This window comes from Phragmites australis, chromosome 9 (assembly GCF_958298935.1).
Source record: "Phragmites australis chromosome 9, lpPhrAust1.1, whole genome shotgun sequence".
NCBI lineage: Eukaryota > Viridiplantae > Streptophyta > Magnoliopsida > Poales > Poaceae > Phragmites > Phragmites australis.
In genome coordinates, this window is record NC_084929.1 from 3295644 (window position 1) to 3316178 (window position 20535).

The 20535-nt window shown below is 45.0% G+C and overlaps 1 pseudogene; it reads left to right on the plus strand.

The window, feature by feature from the left end:
• Nucleotides 1–6222: 6222 nt before the first annotated feature.
• Nucleotides 6223–7201, plus strand: LOC133929621 (probable arabinosyltransferase ARAD1; annotated as a pseudogene).
• Nucleotides 7202–20535: the final 13334 nt, after the last annotated feature.

Consider the following 20535-nt stretch of genomic DNA (forward strand, 5'->3'; position numbering starts at 1 on the left):
GGTATTTACCATACCCAGTCATTCGACATTTCGCTTTGATAAGAGGCAATTTAAGGATAAAATGAATTACAAAGAACTATGCCTAAATATTCAATTTCTAATCACTTGATCTAACTAAGTCTTGGTTTTCTATGTGAGCATTTGTAAAACCTACTATCATGAATGTTTGTTTGCCTAATTCAAGATCAAAGTTTGCTAGTTCTTAATACTTGTATTGCCTCAGCATGAGTGGATGCCTATGTGGTGGTCGCTTTTACATGGTTCAGCTATGTGAAATTTAATATGCTAATAATTCTTCAGTTTTAAATTGTGCAGCTTCATGCTCTTGTGTCAATATCTCTTTTTGAGCATTTGTGCGATTATGAGCTCCACCTTCTACTTTTTATAGCCCTTTGACGTTTCTAATGGTTACAAATGCTTTATGGTATATTTGTGGAAGCTCATTAGAATTGCATGTTTATGCATTGCATGATATTTTGTTCTTGATATTTGCATTGCTAAAGGGGAAAAATATGCACTAATCTACCAAGAACAATCCAGCATAATGAAAAGAGGAGGAAACAACTTATGTCGGTGCATTCATCAAGGGGGAGTTTTTGAGCTTTTATTGTTGTTTTTAGGCTTTTGGCTTATCTTTGCCTTTCTTTGGTTTTCTACAACCTTTCTTATGCCAAATGACATCTTTTTGTTCTTTACTTAGCTTTTTGTCACTTGAATGAGCTTCTCTTTTTGCAATCTTTTCAAAACCAAATTTTTTATTTTTTGAGAATTGTCAATGCACTCATCAAGGGAAAAATTGAGAAACCAAGTTAAAATGATACTTGATTTATATGTGATGAGTGATTGATAATATTGTTGATTTGGTTTGATGATTTTTTAATATTACATAAGCTTGGTTGTGCTTGTCTATGTTTAAGACTAACCAAAGCTCGAGAGAGAAATAGAATTGGAGTTTTCTGTAAACTATGTCTTTCTGGCTCAAGTTTAAATTTTGAATTTGCAATCTTAACAATAAAAGAAAGAATTCTTTTTTGACTTTTTTCTAATAAAAAACGTGAAAACCATTTATCAGTTGTGATCCGTCAATTATTACTGATAATAAGTGATGAGTCATAGTTATGATCCGTCATTTATGAAATGTTATAAATGATGGGTCATGGTTATGATCTTATTGGTTACTGGATTTTACCCGTGACACGTTTGAGGTGACTGATACGAAACCTGTCACCTATAGCAATTACGATCTGTCACTTCTGAGGTTTTTTTAACGTAGTGGAAGCACTTCACATAACTGAATTATCAAATCCATCATTGAAAACATGCCCGTCACTGAAGCCGAAACATCAGGAGTCACAACCTCATGCGAGTATTTCCAGCCCTGATCTCAGTAAAAATGGCGTGCAAAAGCAGCTCGTTATCTTATCAACGATTTCAATAATTCTATCAAATGCAAGACTCATAGAATGATCGTGCGATGGGTATATCAACCAATCAAGACGATCGCCAATTTGCTATTGTGGATGATTTTTTTAATCTGGTTTTCACTTTCAGAAAAAAGTAGGAATAATAAGACCTCGTTTGGTAGAGCTCTGGGAGCTGATTCCGCTCCGAAATCACTCCTAGCGCTGCCAAACGGGTTGGTCGGGGAGTGATTCCGCTCGAGAATCACTTCCCGTTTTGTATAACGAGGTAGGAGCTGAAAAAACTAGCTTCCACCTGATTCCTGACTAATTCTCCTCGATTTTAACACAGTATCCTCTCAGGAATCACTTCCACCACTAACATATCAAACGATTTTACAAACAGAATCACTTTCACTACAGAATCACTCTCACCCTACTTTTTCTACAGAATTACTCTCACCACAGAATCGGAACTCTACCAAACGACCCCTAAATATATATGACGGCCCCATGCCGATCCAATGCCGAATGGGCGAGGTATCATCATTAATTTGTTGCGAAGCATCAGATGCGTTCCAGACTCCAGAGTGCAAGACTTGGACTCGCATCAGGTCTAGCTCTAGCCTGCCTCTCCCGAACCTAGGAGAACACTAGGCAACACATATATACATAGTGATAGCCTGGGCAGTAGGCGTTTCGTAGCAAGATATGTTTTTTTATAGGAATATATGTTAGTGTCACTTTACAGAAAGCTCTGATCTTCGACAGATTGGCTTTAGGAAATATACTAGGTGTCCATGGGAGCAGAATATTACTAGCTGTCCATGGATGATGCTTCCTAGGAAATTACTTGCAATTGTTGGATTCCTAACTGACTCGATTAACATTCTACCGGACTATGACAGATGTACATACTGTCCATGATTCTTTGGAGAAAAATAAAAAAACTGTACTTGCATATTTTAGTCTTACGACGTACACACATATTTTATTTCTAAAAGTATACAAAATTGTTTACGAATTTGAATCAATTTGCTTTTCTAAATTTGCTCGGAGCAAAATTGTTCACTAGTTGTTTTCATTATTTTATTGAAAATATGTAGCAAACCTATCACCTCAATTCAGAATCCAGCAAAAGAGGAAGATCGAGATGAATTCATGGATCGCAGTGATGAACACTAGTAGAAAAATTTGGGTAAAGTGTTGAAACCCTAACAAACCTAAAGAATGAGCTAAGATACTATTATCAGGGAAATCTTATCTTCATTTCCCCTCCACAGGCTTATATACTTGCCCGAGTTCAGTTACAAGACAGATTAACCCAAAGCGGCATTAAGCGCGCCAAATCACAGTATTAAATAAGCATTAATACTTAAACACATGTTTTAACGTGGTAAATAGAGTAATTTTGATGACGGCCGTCCGATGCTCGATCTGCGCCTCATAAAGAGAGTTGGCGAAACGGCACAAGTAACGACGACTTTGCCTGTGGCCGTACAGAAGAGCTTCAGCGCGCCTTCTCTGAACTTTCTGAAACTCCGAAGATTCGTGATCTGACACGCTGCCAGCACGGTCCCCACTTGATCCTTGCAGTGGAGTTACCACTAGTAGAAACTACAGTGATCTACATTAGATCACTTTTTAACCGAAAAGCGAACAATTCAAATCAGATAGTGTAAAAATGATGATACAGTGAAACGGAACACTGTTGCTGCAGTATCGTACTGCAGTACATGAAGAACACTGTTTACCGCTAAAACACTATAGTACCGCTACAGTGATTAACATTGTCTCCTTCGACACAGTGCCACTCTCCGTGTCCCGTCCCCGTCGGCTCGGCCCCGGCGGCGGGCACCACGGCGGTTCCGACAGCTCCGCCCCCGCAGCGGGCAGATAAAACCTTTCACCTTGCTAAAACCCTCGCACTACTATTACTTGACCTCGCCTGCGCCGCCCTTCCCTTCGCGGGTACAGGATACCTCACCGGCTCGCCGTGCCACTGCACAGCCAGCTTCCTAGCTCGCGCGGCCGCATCGCGAAGTCGCAGCTGGCCCGCCGAAACGAGAAGAGTCCTCGGCCGCCGTCCTATCCTGCGGCCGAGCTGCACGCGCCCACTTGGCCCCTCGGATCCTCGCCGGCGGCTGGAGACCACTCCTCGGCCCTGGACGTACCCAATTTCTGATTTCGCGGCTGCCTCATGTCTCTGACCACCTTCGCCGCCACTGCCGCCTTCTACTCCTCCGCGCAGCTGGCACCGAAATGGCCGTGTAGGCTACCTAAACCGGCCAGGGTCCACCGCCGTCTGGTGGTGCGGGCAGACGACAAGGTCATATCTACTGGTGAGGCCTGCCGCCGGCATCGACAAGCTTGCCGACGCCGTTGCGGTCACTCTCGGTCCCAAAGGTAAGAGCTTTGCTTGCTTCTTCTCTGTGTCTGATATGCTTGCTGCGCCTTCTCTTCTGCTGTACCATCTCAATTATGTTCCAGTTAGTGTGCATCTTGCTGGGGAAATGGCGAATGGAGTTCCAATTTGCCTTTACGTTGTTTTAAATTGTTTAGCTGGGTACTTCGGTGCAATTTGGACCTAGAATGTTGGGTTAACTGCACACGATGCTGTTTATCTTAAGAACATTTGGTGCCACCAATCCGACAAAGGCATGGTATTTGGGTGTTTTTTTTTGGCAATTGGTTTTAGGACATTTCGTTATAGAGTAACTACTTCAAAATTCAGATCACTTACCTTCTTTTGCTATGTTCCTCCTCAAGAATCTCCTTTTTTTAAAAGAAAAAGAGAGACAGTAGGGGAGGCCCCTACTGCAAAATAAATTAGAGAAAATCTACAATTTACTATCGAATAACTACTGATTCTACAATCCGCCATCGAATAAATTCTGTTTACTTCTATACCATCGAATAAATGTTTCAGTTCCTTATATGCCATCGGCTTCCGATACCACCCTCCGCTGCACTGTTTATGAACAGTATGAACAGTACCCGTGAATAAAAAAAGTCACAAAAAAATATGTCGATTGTTGTGCACGCTCTATAATTCATAATCAACCCGTTTTAACTGTATTCACTAAAAATATTGTATAGAATTCAAACTAAAATTCTTCAAAATGTACTACTTTTGTAACTTCTTGCAATTTTTAAGCCTCATAAAAATTTACAAAAAATCTGAGAAAATTTACTAATATTCCTCTAATGTGATGTAATAATTTCTAAAATTATCTCCCGCGGTGAAAAAATTAGTTCTTTGTAATGCACAGTATTACAAAAGTAGCTCATTTTGAGAAATTTTAGTTTGAATTTTACACAGTATTTTTAAGTGAATACAGTTAAAATGGGTTGATTATGAATTATAGAGCATGCACAAAAATCGACATATTTTTTTGACTTTTTTTATTCTCGGATACTGTTCATGAACAGTATAGCGGAGGGCAGTATCGGAATCCGATGGCATATAAGGAACTGAAACATTTATTCGATGGTATAGAAGTAAACAGAATTTATTCGATGACGGATTGTAGAATCAGTAGTTATTCAATAGCGAATCGTAGATTTTCCCAATAAATTATAAGAAGCCCAGAAAGCTGTACAGGAAACAAACACACAACAAAGCAAAAACAAGAAACTGTACAAGGGCCACAAGCCCAAAAGGTCAGACAAACAGAGACTGAGAGAGAAGCCTAGCTAAGGGAAGAAACCCAATTGATGATTTCAGCTCTCTTTTCTTCTTTGATCCTGTGAGCTTGAAGCAGTGTCTCAACCACAAAGCTTTTCTGCCAAAGCTTAAAGCTTAGCACTCTATGTTCAAAAATGTAACCATTTCTCTGCTTCCATATCTGCCAGGCTCCGATAGTGAAAACTTCCATAAAAAAAGACCGAGCAAAATCATTCCTGGCAGAGATCATAAGATTGAAGAAGGGTATGTTGTAGTCCCAGTTAATTTCGAGTTCCAGCATGTCTTGCTGAAAGGGCAACTAAAGAAGAGATGACAAGCGGTTTCTTCACATATTTGTCAAGTTACTCCAAACTCAGATTTTTTTTAAGTAAATTCACAGTGGCTTAATGTACTTTTTCCTTGGTCATATGAAGGCCAAAGCATGCCCTTCTCATCGCTCTTAATTGTCAAAGGTGTAACCTTTGGAGCATCTGAGCAGTGCAGGTGCTGTTCATGCTGTTGGGTTCATGCCCAAAGTATGATTTGTGGGAATTTTATGCCGTCATTAAAATCAGAAGCCTTTCTTTTCTCCCATTCACTAATTATCGCCTCTCCTTTTTTTTCAGAAAAGGTGTCAAATTTGACGAAGACAAATGTTGTATTGGGATATGAACCAGTTTGGACTTTGGGCTATCACATGGTAGCAACCCCTGCAAGACTCTGGAGGTATACCATTTGAAATAAGAACAATAACTGAGTGGTCAATATATTTTTCAGATGTTGCTTTATTTTGTTAGACAACATTGTCTTCCCTATATTATCTGAGTGTTCATCTTCCTTGATAAAAAGATATCAATGACAACCAATGACAATTCTTGCTTGACAAATATATAACAATGATAATTGATTCTGCTATTTTCTAAAGTTGCGTGCTATTTTAGGTACATGATGGTATGAGAAAGTGGCTACTACACACTAAAATAATGCAGTTGTTGAATCTACTAGGGGAATATATGCAGATACGACCATGTTAATTGTCTTCAATCCCTATATTCTGAAAGTGCTCTTCAGGCTTAGTTGTGGAACTTCGAAAAGAGAGAGAACCTAAATCTTTGTCATTAGAGTAACAACGCAAAATATTGAGTAGCAGTCTGGATGTATGGTATATTAGCTGGTCTAAGACATGAGGTTGTGAGGATAGATGAACTATGGAAAATGGTGATGATTCACAGAAATATTTGATAGTCTATTGACATATTCACTGCACAATGTTGTAGGGTGACAGTCTGTTGACATATTCGCTGCAAAATGTTGTAGGGTTGTTTCATCCGGCAGGAACTGTATTACCTTCTGAAAGACAAGAAAGATGTGCATTTGTCATTTGGAAGTGTGGCTGGTAATTGGATTGAGCAAGCAACACAGGGGATGCGGGCTTCCAAGTTCTACCTCAACATTCGGGCGACGCGCCATCCTCCAACCGCCTCTTCTATTCCATAGTCAGCCACTGTGTTCCCGTCATCATCAGCGATGAGATTGAGCTCCCGTTTGAGGATGTCCTCGATTACTCTTACGTTCTGCATCATAGTGTGTGGTGAAGATGCAGTCAAGAAGGGTTTTCTGATCAATCAGATCAAAGGGATAAGCCGAGAAGAGTGGACACGCATGTGGAACAGGCTTAAGGAAGTAGAAAGACACTTTGAATACCAGCACCCATCTCAGACTGGTGATGCTGTCCAGATGATCTGGAAGGCCATAGCTCGAAGGGTACCCTCAATCCGGTTGAAGATCAACAGATTACGAAGATTTTCTTGGCTTGAAACTAACAAAACAAAATGAGGCTATGTGCACCTGATGTGTAACAAGTTGTATTTGCTTTACTGTAACAATCCGGCTTTGTTGTGTAACATGTTGTACTGTGCATGTTATTTGTGTGTATTGATAGTCATTACTCATTACCAAGCAAGAGTTTGTCTTAACAAAACTTGTTTTTGAGGTGGACCACGCTGGAACTCTGTTAGGAAAGAAATGCGTTGTCGATCCATGTGGTGTGATTGGTGTGAAACAAATTTGGGATCTGTTACTTTGAGTGCCATCTTTAGCTTCGTCATATCATCTGATGCTTTGTTTTTGCAGTATGTTCTTCAAGATGTTGGGCAGTCATGAAGGCCCATACAAAACTGAAATTTTAGTGCTTCTGGAGACCTGGACCTCATCCAAGCTCAACGAATGGCTCGATTAAACAAGGAGTCAAGGAGAGGTGCACCTGATATTTCTCCCAAAAACTTTGTAATCAAAAGCACAAAATCTAATATCTTGCTCTATATTGTGTCGTGATGAAATTATTGTAGGCATTGCATATCATTTTAGTTTACGAGCTGAATTTGATACCTGCAACATTTTGTAGACATTTTGATTTGTCAACTTTAATTGCATACTACCTTGTTTGATCTTTTGATAACGAAGTGTATACTACTATTTCCACGTCTCGATCTGGGTGGATGCACAAATAATAATGCATATTAATCTATGTTAGCTTAGGGATACATTCATTGTCATATTTTGATTAATTGGTTTTGATTATGTAAGAAATGAAATAGTTAGGCTAAGATTTGGAAACCGTTGCAACGTCCGGGCACTTTGCTAGTCCAATATTTATTCTGTACGTTTATGAGACAGCAATTGACTCAGCCAGTACCCAGAAACTGACAGCGACTAACTGGAAGGAGCAGAAGAGCTGCTCAATTTATAACACAATACACTTCTTATAGAAACTTCACACTCACACCACCATACACACGCGCTCGCACGTACAGATACATATATGTAGCGGTAGATATCCGGGCTTTGCCTGACAGAACTGATGTTACTTGACGGGGCTCGGTGATGCTTAGCTGTGCGCTATAGGTACCGAGACGAAGGCGTCGGCTTTTTCATCCATGTCCCCCACCCGGACAACGTTCACGGTCACGCTCCTGGTCATCTTGGGCGTCGCTGTTGCCAGTGGCGGTGGCTTGGTGGCAACGTTGTAGGCCTCGATCCTCTCCACTTTCCTCACCCTCACCGCGCCCTCTACCGGGAGCTCGCTGCTCGTGTTCGTGTTCGTGCTCGCCCTGGCTCCGCCGCTGAACATTGCGAATCTGTTCCTTTTCCTCTGTGGGTGGTGGTGGTCGTTGAGCCTGTCTAGCCAATCGCTACCGATTTCTAGCTAGATTGGTATGTTTCCTCTGAGCTCGGTGTGGTCTCCATTTATAGGCTGCTAGCTAGGAGGAGTGTTCTTGAGGGACTCTGCAGATGCTAATGTACAGTGATCGAGTGCAATCAGCCACAGGGCTGCAGACTGCGGCGCTTGCAGCTCTCCTTGCTTTTTGGATGCACAAGCTTTGCATGGATCATAACGCTGTCCAAAACATGTTAGGTCGTTGCTGTGCAGAGTGATCTTTCTCAGCATCTTGCTAGAACATCACATGTGGAAATATCATTACCCGAATTTGCATCGGGTACTCAAAGGTGAAAAAGGCTTTTTGATATTCAAGCGTCCTAAAAGCGCAGGTAGCTTTGGAATAGAATCTAAGATATTATTGAGGCCTGATTGTAGCAAGGGATAAACTTCGCATTTATATATCGACCATCAGATTAAACAATATTGGCAGTCCGAATCTCGGGTTCGACAAAATAGAACAAAAAATCTCCCCCATATTTTTCCACCATGATCGATAGGACTGTAAATTCTTAACCAAATGGCCTGACGAGCGAACCAGGTACTACAGAACTCTAGTAGATCTGAATCCATGAGGTTGTGTCAAGATGATTATATGCTCGACAGGAACCTTCGAGATGTAGCAAGATATTTTGGTGACGGAGATGTTTATCCTGAACGAATCCGTTAGGCCAGTCAGCCAAAGCAGCACAGCACCAACCGTTCTGTGGTGAAACAAAAGTGAGGAATAAAAAATTTCATATTTCCACGATTAGTGAAACGTTGATCTTACGAACGTGTAGAAAGAAAAAAAATGTTTTCAGTAGACGAATCAAAGAAATATATAGAAACATTTTTATATAGATTTGGACCATCCTTAGGATAATAATCATACATCATATTTATTTTGTATTGATCTCTGAAACTGTTATAAGGGGTGCGTAGCTAGCCTAGATAGATCTAACCTAGTCGGCTGTTTTCATGCGAGTAGTCGAATAAGACCTAGCTTCGAAAGGCACAATGGAGGCAGAGCTTCTGAAGGCATGTAATGGCTTGATGAGCTTGTGTCTTTCTGATGGCTTATCGCTTTCTCTATCCGTAAGGACTCCAGGCTTTGTATATATACGGGGCATCGTATGTCCTCTAAAGTCTTTTTTTGTCATTTTTAAGATAAACTTTACTATTTACGAGATATCCTAAGGTATCAATGGCCGGTTTCCACATATCTAGGGATTCCCTTCCTGAATATAGAGATATGCTCTGAGAATAGCGAGAAACTCTAGGGTATCTGGATATGGTAATTATGTACTAGTAATCGTCAAGTCCCCCACTAGTATGTGAAATGAGGCTTCGACATATCAAGTACTTGGTCAACAAAAATAAGCATTTTGTCCGACCACGTCATCAAGTAAGACTCGGTTTTCTGATTAGGAAGATCCACCCAATCAGGTTCTTGGAGTTCTCAGACCGTCTATTCGGGATTTCGAATGCCTCCGAATTCTCAAGCGAGTCCTCGAGAAGGTATTCCATTCGAGCATCATTCCTGAGTCGCCTGAAAAAATATCATCCCATCCTTGCGAAAGGATATAGAGGAGAAGACTTGCCACTGGCCGGGTTTCAAAGTTGGACCATCGCAACGGAAACTTTTATGTAGTAGTGAGAATCTTTTACCTGACAGGAGATCATGGTTACGCCGGGATAACGCATGCGCATGATGGCGTGGTGCGCTGGGTTCCCTGAGTTACTGCTCCAACTGCTCTCACATGCATTGGGCATTAAATGCAACATGATGGTATCAGTGGAAGAGCCATTTTCGAGATCCACCACCATGTATAAAAGCAGAGGGGGAGCCCACTCAATGTTCACCCTTCCGTCATCGTCTACCTCTCGTCATCTCTTCGCACCTCTCATGCCTTCGTTTACCTCCAAACACTACCAAAATAAAACCCTCCTCCTGCAACTCCTCTGGTGTCATGGGCTGAAGGAAGATCAAGAAGGTGGAGAGCTCCCTACCAGTGAGATGGCGAGCGCGATCTCGGAATAGCAGGAGTCCGACATTACAGAGGAGGCGTTGCTCAAGGTAAAGCATGACAAGGTGATTCCTTCTCGGACCCAAGAAGACGTTCAAGAGGACAACATCCATTCTATTCCCACTGAAGCCCTTCGTGGCTAGAAAATGGCCCAGGTACACATTATTGCTATAAACATCTTTCCTATGTTGGTAGGAGCACAAGTTTTAGATCCTTTTTCTCTCCGGTTGCTCAGAGTGCTTCCTCTAGCCCCTAAGCCCCGACCTCCCTAGGTTCCAGTCGTCACCTTTTCGAGGGAGATGGGAGCAGGACCGGCAAGCCCTCGGCATCCGTCGCCGACAGCCATGAAGAGGAGCTTCTATACTCCCCTAAGCCCTTCCTTCGAACTTGGTGCACGGGCTGCCTAGAGATTTGACCTGGAGTTAGATCATTAAAGGTCCCTGCAACCGAGACCTAGACCACGTCTTCACCTCCTTCTTCATGGTAAGTGCTTTCCTAAAAAAAAACCGCTTAGTCGATGAAATGACAGGTACTAACCTGAGATCCTGTAGATGTACGTGGTACGGCTACAAAGACTTCACAAGGAAGCTCAGTAGGTAACCGTCCAAGTAGCCGAACTTGAGAGGGAGGCCACCGAGGTGCACCACTAACTCTCTTGGGTGATTGCCAAGAAGGAAAAGGCGCGCGCTGAGCTGGAGGGCTGGACAAAGGTTAAGCTTCCGATAACACCGATACACCATCTTTTCACCTTGTCGCTCTAAACATGATGTTTTGCAGAACTTTCTGAGACCCATGATGCCATGCCACAAGGGGAGGCCCGAATGTCCACCATTCGTCAACAGCTCACCGCAGCCCTCGACATCTTCCAGGAGGTGCTCACCAAAGTAGGGATCTAGGTGGAGCCCACAGGAGACATTGACGCAATTGGACTGGTCACCCAAGTGACCAAGCTCGCCAAGGCTTATGAGGGACTCCGAGGGAAAGTTGTCGAGCACCTCCCGAGCCAAGCCAAGTGGGGCGCAAAGGAGGTTGTCGCTTTTGTGTTGGCCATATTGAAGGCCCACTACTTCAAAATTGGCACCGATGTTCTCTAGGAGGGCTTTGGGGAGGAATCGGTGCAAAAGGTGGAGGAGGTGATGGGGTCAGTAAAGGTTTTTGTGGACGCGATGGACTTCGGAGTTAGATCCACGCCATAGTAATTTTATCATGCAGTCTGTAATCAAGAACTTGGTAGCTTTCTATACTTGTAAGAATTTTTTATCTTAAACGCTTTTGCATTTGTTGGCAGAACTCGATATTGGACACATTCGACATCACATCATTACTTCCCTACTTACTTATTCCTTTGATTAGTTCAGGACACATTAGTCACTAGTCGGTGCACTTATTATGGCCGGCCTTAGGTCCGCTTGAGTGGGATGCGCCGTAGCCCCCAGTCACTCATGGAATGCGATAAGGAGCTTTTTGAAACCCCGAGTTCGCAATGTGAGGATCCTTTCCTTCCCGTTGGAATTAGTTTTCGGAGTGTACACAATATGTTGTTCTCGGTTTCCAGTACTAAGTACTTGTTAAGCCCTCGAGTGTCCACCTGAAAAGATTTTTTGGGTAGGTAGTCTAACTAGAAAGCATAATAAAGCAAAGAGAACTCATATTGACTTTGGGTCAAGAAAAACCTTTTGCTGCCCTAGGTGAGTGTATGGGATGAAGAACCCAAGAAGCAGCTTATCCTGTTGTCGAGCATGAGGATGCACAGGAAGACAAGTTAGGTAGAAAAAGAATTCAAGCGACTTCTTAGGAAATATTATCTTTATTATCATGGATGTACTCTTAGTAATTACACTTGGGATTTACAGAGCTAATTGACAACCCACGAGCTATTTTAGACCTAACATCTTAAACCTAAACGACACAGACTAGATTAATCTTATAAGTAGGGATCCTATTACTCTAGGGCTACTGTAGTCACTGTTACATGGGTTTTAGACTAACCATGAAACCAAGCCCCAGGTTTCTGGGTTTGCATCTCGAGGCGCTATGGTCATGGTCATGACTTTACGGTATGTTTGATTGGGCTAAGGTTTTTGGCTTTTCTGGCTTCTGGCTGATGGCCTTTCACTCTTGGCTTTTGCAATAAATTTTTAGCTTCTCAACACAACAAAAGCCAGAAAATCTCATCTCAACCAGCTTCTCAGCATTTAGTCCATTTCCTTAGAAGCCAGCTTTTCAGCTTTTCAAAAGCCTGCTCATTGTTGGTCTGTTTGGTTAGGCTTCTGGCTTCTGAGAAGTAGAAGCCCAGAAAAACCGAATCAAACAGGGCCTAAGGCTTCTCGTTCACCTTGATCATTGAGCTCTTGGGTTCCTTGCATGGTCGATGTTGAGAGGCCATATCGAGACTCCACTTGTCACAGCAGAGACCGGCTTTTGTGCAACCCTGGATGGTGATAACCCCTTTGGGTTTAGGGACCTTCACACACTGGTAAGCGTAGTGTGTGGAGGCCATGAACTTAGTCAAAGTTGGTCATCCTAAGATGGCATTGTATGTCATATCAAAGTTCACCACATCGAACAGAATATTCTCTGTCCTGAAGTTGTCATGCTTTCTGAAGGTAATGAGGAGCGATATCTAACCAATGGGAGTGGCCGAGAATCCAAGCACTATGTCATGGAAGACTTGCGTAACCAGCTTGATGGTAGATCTAGAGATTTGCATCACTTCGAGTGCGCTTTAGAAGAGGATGTTCAAGGAACTCCCACCGTCAATGAGCACTCGGGAGACTCTACAGCTGTTAATCGTAGGTTCGACCACTATTGGGAAGCGGCTTGGTCATATGAAGTTCTCTTGGTAGTTGTCCTAGCCGAAGGAGATCTTGACTTTTGACCACTTAATGGCTTGGCAACCCTTAGTGATGCTAGCTAAAACTTCTTGGACCACCATCTTGTATTACCACTTGGACTCATAGAATGCAGGACTACCAAACATGTGGTCCATAGTCCTCTCATTAGGCTGGAAAGACATCGGGTCCATGTTGCTCTCGCTGCTACTAGAGCTTTAGTCCTTGCTCTAGAACGTGACCTGAGTCTTCTTTCTTTTGGCAGCTTTTCTCAATCTTCACTTTGACTATCTTCTTCAATAGGCGGCACTCATGGAGGCTATGGTTGTCAGTCTGGTGGAGGTCACACCAAGGTTTACCATCATGTTCGTCGAAGCCTAGTGTAAAGCTCTTGTCCCAGGATAAACTGGAGCGCTTGACAGGATGGGTGCCACGTAGATTCGCAAAAACTTAATCAGATTCAGCTTTTTTGCCCTTACCTCCATTGGTGTTCTTCTTGCACTTGCTCTTAGTCATGTCACCGTTGAGCCTGGGTTGAGGGCACTTGATGCCCTGGGCCTTTTCATTGATGAAGAGGAGCCCATCATTGGCCTTAGTGGACATATCAATGTTCTTCATGAATTCTTTGATCGTCTCATGCTCCTTTCGGGTGACTTCTTCAACCCCCTAAGTGAACGCTTGGATGAAAACATAGTCGCTGATCTTAGTGATGGTATTTCGAATTGTTGAGGGATGATCTCCCGTACCCCTTCGGATGGCAAGTCGAAGATCGTCGGTGGTTGAGCACTGATAAATATTGCAGTTGTGTTTCAGGAAGTGCAAGCGAAAGCTCTGGCGGGCCTTCGGTCAGAGGCCGAAGGTCGATCCACGACGCCATCTACCAGCATAGGCGAAGGCTCTGGCGTGCCTTCAGTCGGAGGCCGAAGGTCGACCCGTGGCGCCGGGGGTCAGGATAGGCAAAGATCCTGGCGAACCTTCGAGTGGAGACCGAAGGGTGACCTGCGGTGCAGCGCCAGGACTGGCCGAAGGTGCTTAGTGGGCGTCAAAGCCCGCGTAGTCCCTCAGGGTATAGTTTTAATTATGCAGATGTACTTGATGGTACCATAATACCCCCGAATATACCGGGAATGTGGCAGTTGGGGGGTGAAACTATAAATCCTAGCGTGAAGTGGTTGAGTACGGGCTATAAATAGGATAGTACTGTAACTGAGGTGACAGAGGAATTAAGGTTACTTCACCCTCTAAGCATGTGTCACACTGTGAAGCCTTCGGCTTCTCCTCTAGGTGAAGGCCTTCCTTGTCTGGGGACTTAGGTTTCAACAGTTGGCACCGTCCGTGGGAATCGAACAAACCGAAGCAAGCCATGCCACCTAAAAAGAAGATGAAGCCACTTGGTACATCGGAGACATTGCCGGAGCGCCTGGCTGCAGCCAGGGCTTCGGCCAAAATGCTCCTTTCGGCAGTGCCGGGTCCGAGCAACGCTTTGACCGGTGGAGCCTTCGGCGACCACCAAGAACACGATGGTGTCGATGTGGTACCCCTGGGCGATAACGGAGACAGCCATGAAGCGGCCATCCAAGAAGACACGGTAGGAGCAGTGCGAGGCATAGAAGCTAATGTTCGTGCCTGCTTCGAGGCTTCGGCAGAAGAACGAAGAAAGGCGCATGTTGAAGAAGAGTGGGATGACCTGGGTAACTTCTAAGAATATGAAAATGAAGATGAGACAGAAGAGGAAAGAACAGCCAGGTTAGAAGCCGAAGAATTGGAGAGGCAGATTGCGCAGAAAAAGCGCATGCTGGATAGCTTGGCGGCAAGTCGGAAGGCCGCGGAATATCGCCGGTGAGCAGAAGAAGCCAGAAGAATGCTGGAGAAAATGCAAGAAGAGATTGACATGCTGCATCGCGCAGATGAAACGGGTTGCCACATGACTCTGTCAGAAGTCATAACACGACCGGTGCAAGACCTTCGGCGATGGTCGTGCGTGGGTGATCCAGAGTCACTGCTCTCTGTTGGCTTGCAGAACCAGCCGTGGCCTTTGGGCTTCAAGATGCATAGAGTGGTAATGTTTGACGGAGAGTCAGATCTAAGAGAGTTTGTAATGAGTTTTGAGGCGGCAGTCGAATCCGCTGGAGGAGACAACGCGACACTGGCGAAGGCCTTTGTATTGGCCATTAAAGGGATAGCAAGGTTGTGGTACTCCGCGTTGCCTCCAAGATCCATTTATTCATGGGAGCAACTCTGCAATGCCCTATAGAGCAATTTCCAAGGAAATCGAGCGGACAAGGTTACCGCCAGCGACCTCTTCACACTGAAGCAACAGCCCACGGAGACACTGCAAAGTTATATGCGTCGCTTCGTACACATTCGCTGCCAAGCGAAAGGCTTGAGCGAAGACACCATCATTGATGTCGCTATACAGGGCATCAGAGGAGAGCTTCTGCCAGGAAAGCTTACACAAAAGAGGCCAAAGAGTGTACAAGAGCTCTTCAACAAAATGGAAGAGTATGCAAGGTCCGAGTTTGATCACCTTCGGAGGAAGAATGAGATGGCAGCATCAAAAACACTAAAGACAAATGCATCAGCCAGAGAAGCAAGCACTGGACACTCCAAAGATAGATCGAAGCATGTCAGAAAAGCTGAAGCATTTGAGTACACATAGAAGCAAAAAGAAGTCAACCAGATAGACTCCGGACCGGTCGAAGTTGCCCAGGCGATAAGAGAAGTGCAAGGTGGGGCTACTCGAGGAGGCCAGAGTGTCAGAGGCCGAGGCCGAGGAGGCTGAGGTGGACAGGCTCCGCAGGACCCAGCCACATTCTACTGTGAGTTACAGGGCGAAGGTGCTGGTCATAGGACTAAACAGTGCTCACAGGTCGTGGCCATGAAAGAAAGCTTAGCAAAGCAATCCTTCGATCATGCAAGAATCGTGCATCATGCCACAAATTTCAGGCATGGCGAAGCGTGGGAAAACAATCAGACCCGCAACCCAAGCACAATGTTCGCTAACCAATGGCGACCAATGGTTGCACCGACACACCAATATATTCCTGTAACTTCAGCCCAGCCAGACCAAACGGCTGGCCAGTTGGCTTTCCAAGGAGAGCTACCTCCGCCTCCACCAAGACCAGTGATCGAGGTCCCCCCCCCCCCCGGAGACCAGCAGATCAGTGAGCACAGTAAACCGTGGATACAACATTGTGTTGGCAATCTCTGGAGGATCCAATAAGGAAACAAGCACACGCCTGGGGGGCAGGTTGGCAGCGCTAAACTAGTTCATCGCAAAATCAGCTGAGCGAAGCCTACTTTTCTTCAAAACGCTAAAAGGCTCTAACCCCTTCAAATGGGGTGCGGAGTAGCAGGAAGCCTTCGACGAGTTGAAGAAATATCTAACGAAGCTCACACCTCTATCCAGCCCCGATCCTGAGGCTGAGTTGTTGCTATACATAGCAGCAACCCTTCGGCAATAAGTGTCGTACTCGTGCAAGAAAGGCAAGAAAATAACAAGTTACAACAATTTCCGGTATACTACATGTCGGAGGATTTGGTGGGCCCGAAGAGGTTCTACAACAAAATGGAAAAGGTGGCCTACGCACTAGTAATGGCATCGTAGAAGCTTCGCCATTACTTTACAGCTCATAAGATTACAGTGCCCACCTCCCTACCCCTTCGCGACATGTTTGAAAATCATGAAGCTACAGGGAGGATTGCAAAATGGGCTGCAGAGGTCGCACCATCCATGATAGCTTTCGTTGCAAGAACGGCGATGAAGTCTCAGGCATTAGCAAAGTTCATGGCAGATTGGACGCCACAGGCTGAAGAAGAAGTACCGTTACACCCGGTCCGGATCACATATTGTGACGGAGCCTGGGGGGCTTCGAGTGCTGGTGTGGCGGTAGTACTGTCTTCGCCTTTAGGAGTGAAGTTGAGATACGCTACCGGGCTCGAGTTTCGATCGATAAACAACATTGCGGAGTACAAAGCGGTCCTCCTTTGCCTTCATAAGGCGCGAGCTTTGGGCGCCTGAAGGGTATTGGTAAAGACGGACTCTAAAGTAATAGCAAGCCAAATTGACAAGACATTTCAGACAAAAGAGCCAGAGCTTGTTAGATACACGACAGCGGTTCGAAGCATGGAAAAGCACTTCCTGGGATTCACAGTCAAGAGCATATCAATAAATGACAACTTCGAGGCCGATGACCTCGTAAAGGCCGTAGCACAAAATCTGCCAATACCGCCAGATGTGTTCTATCAGAAGTTGAAGGTGGTAGCTATAGAGGTCTCTTCGCAAAAGGCACGCTCAGTCGCTATAATTGAGAGCGAAGATTGGCGCTCTCTCATAATGGCTTATCTTCGCGGCTACTATGAGCTCGAAGATAATGTCGAGGCGAAGCGCATGGCTCAGAGAGCCAGAAACTACAAAATTATGGGGGACAACTTGTACAAGATGGGAGTCTATGCACCAATGCTGCGGTGTATATCCCAAGCAGAAGGGCAAAACTTCCTGAGAGAAATACATGGAGGACAAGAAAGTGTACCCAAAGGACTTCGCCCCTGGGGATTTGGTACTGCGAAGACTCAACAATGCTTCAGCCATGGGAAAACTGCAAAGCAAGTGGGATGGCCCCTTTTTGGTGAAGAGGTCGTTAAGGCCCAATTCTTATCACTTGGCTACTGTAGAGGGTGATGAGCTCCCGCATACTTGGAATGCGGACAACCTTCACAAGTTCTATGTGTAGTAACCGAGGAAGTCTTTGCGTCAATGGGCAAAGCACACGAACCAATGCAACATTTATGTAATTTTGTTTTCCTTTCATGTAATCAAAATAGTGTACGGGCGCTATACTCTTTTCCTCACGGAGGGAACCCTTCGTTAGGGCGTGAGGTTTTTAACGAGGTAGCGACCTTTGTAAACACTAATATATATATATGGAAATACCCCCAAGAAAGTGTGTACTTTTGTTGAGTATGCATAATTCATCGTCGAAGTGTTGCAGGCCTTCGAAAAAAGGAAGCACACCAATCGACGAGAAGCGCACCAAGAACCCGCCATAAAACTCGAGGTGTGAAATGTCAAAGAAAGACACCTTACCCTTCGACCTCGGACGGGCATAAACCCACGGAGAAACTTCGATCATGGGTTGCTTCGAAGTTTTTCACATTTTAAAGAATTTCTTTCTGTAGCATCCTCGCCTCTATGGCAAAGTAATTACGATCGAGTTATGAATGTCTGTAATCCTAAAAAAGGAGAAACAAACCTTCGGAAGAAAAAAAGCCGAAGTGCTGCTCAACCTAAAAGAAGGTGGCGCACCTCTCGGCTAAGTCGGGGGCTAAGAGTGCCTACCCCTGCACCGAAGGAGAAACAAACATTCGGAAGAAAAAAAGTCGAAGTGCTGCTCGACCTAAAAGAAGGTGGCACACCTCTCGGCTAAGTCGGGGGCTAAGAGTGCCTGCCCCCGCACCGAAGGAGAAACAAACCTTCGGAAGAAAAAAAGCCGAAGTGCTACTCAACCTAAAAGAAGGTAGCGCACCTCTCGGCTAAGTCAGGGGATAAGAGTGCCTGCCCCCGCACCGAAGGAGAAACATACCTTCGAGAAAAAAAACCGAAGTGCTGCTCGACCTCGGAGAAGGCGTCGCACCTCTTGGTTAAGTCAGGGGCTAAGAGTGCCTACCCCCGCATCGAAGGAGAAACAAACCTTCAGAAGAAAAATAGCAATTACAGCGCGAAACCAAGTTATGCACTATCGAGAAAAAAAAAACCAAAGTGCTGCTCAACCTCGGAGAAGGCGTCACACCTCTCGGTTAAGTCAGGGGCTAAGAGTGCCTACCCCCGCATCGAAGGAGAAACAAACCTTCAGAAGAAAAATAGCAATTACAGCGCGAAACCAAGTTATGCACTACCGGGCCATTAAGAGCAAAGTCCCCACTGCCGAAGGAACCTACGGTTTCAAAGCCGAGTGGGGGGACGGCATTTTTTGAATGATGCTTCGCATACGTTGCTGCCGAAGCTCCCTACGGCTTCAAAGTCAGGGGGGACGGCGCTGTCAAGATCACACTTCGCGCGCGATGCTACCGAAGATCCAACTCGATAAGCACAAGTATAATAACAAAACATAGTAATCATCTCAACATCCTTTATTTCGTAAAATCATCAACATCAGGGTTAACAAAATCCTTATACCATCGGCTAACGCCAAATTGAAAGGCTATGCCTTGACTGACATGAAAAGGCAATGTTGGATCCAATGGGGATCCAATGTAAGAAGATGAAGTGGCGGACGAAGATACATGCGGAGTGCTCCCACCTTCTATATGTCACACTATTTGCTTAGAAAGCCCCCGAGGGTAACAAAATTGAAACTGGCGGGGCAGGAATCCACCGTTATCGTCTTCTGGCTCGGGCTTCAGGTCGACAAGAATATGCGAAGGCTCAATGTCTCCGTGCGCAATCCGACGGGACTCATGCTCAGCCCTATGGGTATCTAAAACCGAAGGGCTAAAAGACTTCCAAAACGCTTGGATCTGGCATTCATCATGTCATAAGCCCTACACTTCTCCCTCCAGTACCTCTCAAAATTGATAGCTGGATGGCGGCGGTGGAAGGAGTCCCAGCAAGACCAAGACATGAAAAATTGTCCCGCATCATAGTGATGGGAACAGCGTCTTCGGCTACCTGCACAGTGTCCGAGGGGAGGACCTGCGCAGGGAGCGAAGATAGTCAAAACATTTAACAACAAACAAAAATTGTATATATTACAGAATGTCTCAATCCATAACAAAATGTTCAAAACCCAACACGACACTTCGCGGTTTTTTGTCACACCTTCCTGGGTTCTTCGGCCACCGCGGTCATTGCCTTAGCCGAAGGGTCCTCCTTCGCCTTCGCCTGGAACAAAAAGGTTCAATGAATGCGCAGGCGGCAAAAATCTTATCCCTCTAAAAAAAAGGAAAGACAAAACATGTACTCGCTGGCGGTTGATTTCAGCTTCCCGGAGGGCGAGCTCGCGGCCGTGTTTACACCAATAATTAGTGGTGAATGGCCGTCCAGTGGTCTTCAACGCCCTCGACACGGCCGAAGTCAACATACTTGTTGGGTAGCAGAAGGTTTGTTTTTGAAGTGCAATATGATGGTCACATCCAATCATTTCAATTGACTGCACTAAACTCCGGGCTGAGACCATGGCGCAGAAGTCGCCGTACAACTAGGCCGCAGGCAAAAGGCTTCCGCTGGTTTCGCTAATCCATCCAATAAGTCCACCCAGCCTGACAACATCAAGCGTTGGAGGCAGGGCCGAAGCACCGATCCCATCAAAGGTATTGCTAATGGCCTCGTAAGCTGCAACGGCCTTCGGCTCCAGCTCTCCAAGCACAGTGAGTGCCTCTTCGGATAGTGCCTTCACCTCGCCCAGCCCTTCGC